This window comes from Hylaeus volcanicus, chromosome 7 (assembly GCF_026283585.1).
Source record: "Hylaeus volcanicus isolate JK05 chromosome 7, UHH_iyHylVolc1.0_haploid, whole genome shotgun sequence".
Classification (NCBI taxonomy): Eukaryota; Metazoa; Arthropoda; class Insecta; order Hymenoptera; family Colletidae; genus Hylaeus; species Hylaeus volcanicus.
The window spans coordinates 10,809,291-10,813,298 of record NC_071982.1 but is presented as its reverse complement, the minus strand read 5'-3'; the positions used below and the strand labels follow the sequence as shown (position 1 = coordinate 10,813,298).

The 4,008-nt window shown below is 32.3% G+C and overlaps 1 protein-coding gene across 1 annotated transcript in view; it reads right to left on the bottom strand.

Annotated features, from left to right (window-relative positions):
• The window catches only part of LOC128879971 (nose resistant to fluoxetine protein 6-like), a 29,497-nt gene that overhangs the window by 12,955 nt on the left and 12,534 nt on the right, over nucleotides 1-4,008 (bottom strand). The gene's annotated exons all lie outside the window — the stretch shown is intronic.

The following is a 4,008-nucleotide window of genomic DNA, read 5'->3' as shown; positions in this document are numbered from 1 at the left end:
TATTTTGGAAATTATGATTCGAGTACTTGAATATTATTCAAGTACTACGTATTGAAATATCACTATTTGAACAATATTTTATGCGAATATTGCTATTCTCACATATCATTTTCCCAATGTTACTTATTCAAATAGCACTATTTTGCTTATTTTTTGAAATGATGATTCTAGTACTTGAATAATATTCAAATTTGAAATAAAACTATTTGAACAGTATTTTATTCGAATATTGCTATTCTCACATATCATTTTGCAAATGTTACTTATTCAAATAGCACTATTCTGATTACTTTTTCTTACTGGACCTATTTTTGCCTTATTATTTTACCTTTCCATTAAATTATCTTTACGCTATTTACTTTGTTCGATACTTTCATATTAGCCATGAAAAATTAAGGCGATTCGTCCGGGATTCGAGAACCCGAGCTATCAGCGTGGCAGTCGGTTACGCTACGCACTGCTCCGCCGGTCGCTCAAATAGCACTCTTCAAATAATAGAATAGTGTAATAAGACAACAATTTCCATATTTACAGTAGCATCCATCAAAAGTTAAGACTCGTCGTTTAACATTATCATTCGAATATTGTTATTCACATACCATGTTTTAAATGTTACTATTTAATTTTTACAGTAAGAAACAAATTCCTATACGTTAACGTCTATCAGCTTGAGACATATTCTGGACCGAATCGTCTGGACTCGATGCACAAGGGAACCAAACGTCGATCAGTTCCTATCGCCCTTCCCAGATTTTCGCTCTTTGGGGAAAATTTCGTCTCAACCCGATGGACAAAACGCGTCTTAACCTGACGAGCACTCCTGTATACAGGGTGTCCCAGTCTAAGTGATACAGAGCTCTAACTCCAAAACTATCGGCCGAATGGAAAATTTCAAATATGGAAATTGGATGGTAAAATGGGGCTCATGTTTCAGCGAGAAGGAATTTTTGTTGATTTTATTATTTAACAAGATATGATGGTCAAGTTTCGTTTTTCAAATGGAACTACATATTTTTTTGTATATCATGCGATAGTACTTTTCAAGACGAATTCATTAAGCTTTAATGTATTTACACAATTTTTATTAGTTTTCAAGCTATAACGCTTCAAAGTTTGCTAATTTTCAAGGAAAAAACTCGGTTCGACCCCAGGGGGTCCCATTGATGCAGTAAGCACCATGCGGTTCTTGAAATCGATACGAAGGGTCTCGCTTGGGATTCTAGGCCCAGAATATTGGGATTCTTCCCATTTTCCTTCGTATCGATTTCAAGAACCGCATGGCGCTTACTGCATCAATGGGACCGCCCGTGATTTTTCCTTGAAAATGAGCAAACTTTGAAACGATATACCTTGAAAACTAATAAAAATCGTGTAAATACATTAAAGCTTAATGAATTCGTCTTGAAAAGTACTATCGCATGATATAAAAAAAAAAAATACGTAGTTCCATTTGAGAAACGAAACTTGACCATCATATCTCGTTAAATAATAGTCAACAAAAATTCCTTCTCTCTGAAACTTAAACCCCATTTTACCATGCAATTTCCATATTTAAAATTTTCCATTCGGCCTATAATTTTCGAGTTAAACCTCTGTATCACTTAGGCTGGGACACCCTGTATAACGAATTCTTAATGCATCGATTAAAAATCGTTCTCATGCCTACAAAAAGGATTTTGAACGCAAAAATTCTCACATTACGGAAACAAGATCGAGACAAAAATGACTCAAGAAAGACTTTCACTCTCCTTCAAGCGTCTTACGTGGTTGCACGTGTGAATTGTAATGAACCCGCGCTACGTGTCCCGCGTGCAAGCTGAGATTTCGTCGCAGGATGAAAGCCTATCGACATCAGAGGTCCTGACATTGACATGCTGGCTTACGCACGGTAAAACAACTTTTCGTCAAACGTGGCCTTCGACCACTCATCTTGCGGGACCGTAGCGGAAGAAACTTTGGAATTTCCAAAGAAGTCAAAGCACGAATGACGACTCCTCAAAACGGTCCCTACGAAAGAGTCGTTGGCGTTTAGAAAGCAAACAGTGCACTCGAATAAATCCGACGTTTATTATGAAAGTGCTGTGAGTTCATCTTTCAGAAAAATGAAGTTTCTACGAGCAATGCTTAAGAAATATATCTAAATATATCTATTTCACAATTTACATAGAAAATTGATTCTCTTGTATGCTGTGTAAATCGAAATCGTGGTTTATTATATGAGAAACCGTGTAAATTGAAAGAGACTCAAAATGTGTATGATTTAGTGGGTTATTTACTTAAATTCATTTATTTAAATGTAAACTAGAAATGGAAAACAGAAAGTACCAGTCTAAAATTTATTTAAAATCATTTATTTTAATTGTAATTAAATGTAAACTAGAAATGGAAAACAGAAAGTATCGGTCTAAAATTTATTTAAAATCATTTATTTAAATGTAAACTAGAAATGGAAAACAGAAAGTATCGGTCTAAAATTTATTTAAATTCATTTATTTTAATGTAAACTAGAAATAAAGAACAGAAAATATTAGTCTAAAATATCAGAGTAAAATTTCATTTGAAACAATTTTGGATAAGGTGAATAAATAATGAGTTATTTCAGGTGACAATTCTTATTGACTTACCCTGTATATACAACTCAATTTCGTCATTCTAATTTTGATTTTTAAACAAACGATTTTTCTTTTCTCTTATCTTTTTACAAATTTTATTCAACGTGGTAAAACCTTTAAAATGTTGATCGAATTATGAAAATGTATGTATTATATCATTCTTGCTCACATTTAACAAAATCGAATATAAATAGACATTTTTAGCTCGCGGATGTTTATACATTTACAGAAAATGGAAATGTGGAAAAATTTGCGAGAATGTACACAAATACAGAAACATATAAAATATCAACAATAATATACATTCTTGGTCTATTGTAAATTAATTAATGATAAACATTCTTGGTCTATTGTAAATTAATTAATGATAAACATTCTTTCAAGTTTCTATTCTTCTTCCATGTCTGTGAAAATATGAATCTGCATAAGGATTCGCAATCTAATAATCACCAATTGATATTTACTGCGATTTGGACTCAAAATTTCCACTCGAAGAAATTCGATTTGTTAGGTACCAGTTCGTTAGCCTCTTGAGGGACGAATTACTTTTTTAGAAATAAACAAAAGTTCAAGTTAATATTTACCAATGACACTTATCAATTTCGTAACAATATTATTGTATTATGTTATTGGAAAATTTAATTTTAAATAATAATTTTGTTTTTTTTTATTAAATATTTATTTAAATATTAGGTACCAGTTCATTAGCCTCTTGTAACAATGTTATTGTATTATGTCATTGGAAAATTTAATTTTAAATATTTATTCTAATGACTATTTCCACGCAATAATGTATAAAAAGAAGTCATAAATTAAACGTATACGTATGTATAAGTATCCCTCAAAATGTCCACTGTGACGACGCTAATTACAAAATGATCCTAGCAACAATCTTATTTTATATAGGAGGTATCACAGAAACCTGTCGTATTTTTTTCCAGACTTATCCAGATAAACTTCCGATTTTTGTTTGTCAATCAGTGTCTAGGCGTATATGATATTACATGCAAATAAATTCAGTGAAAGCTTGTGGTGTTTTATTCTACCGCGAATATTCATTGGAAATGATAATACAACCGCAATTGATGACCCGATTTCCACTGTTTTTTTTTTCGTAACAAACTCTGCGAGTGACACTTTATTGCAACAACAATCGTCGAACTGGGAATAGGATCGGATGTGTAGCGTTTATAGGTACTGATTTCGAAACGTGTCAATCCTCGATTGCTCAGTATTGTACGTTGTTCTAGATTATCCAATTAACGCTGAACCTACCACGATCGATCGAACGATCGTCTTCGAACGTTCTTGCAATTTCTTATTCGCCATTATAAATGGAATTAAATTTCTGGAGAAAATGAAAATATTTGTGTGCTTAGAAATAATGTAATACTTA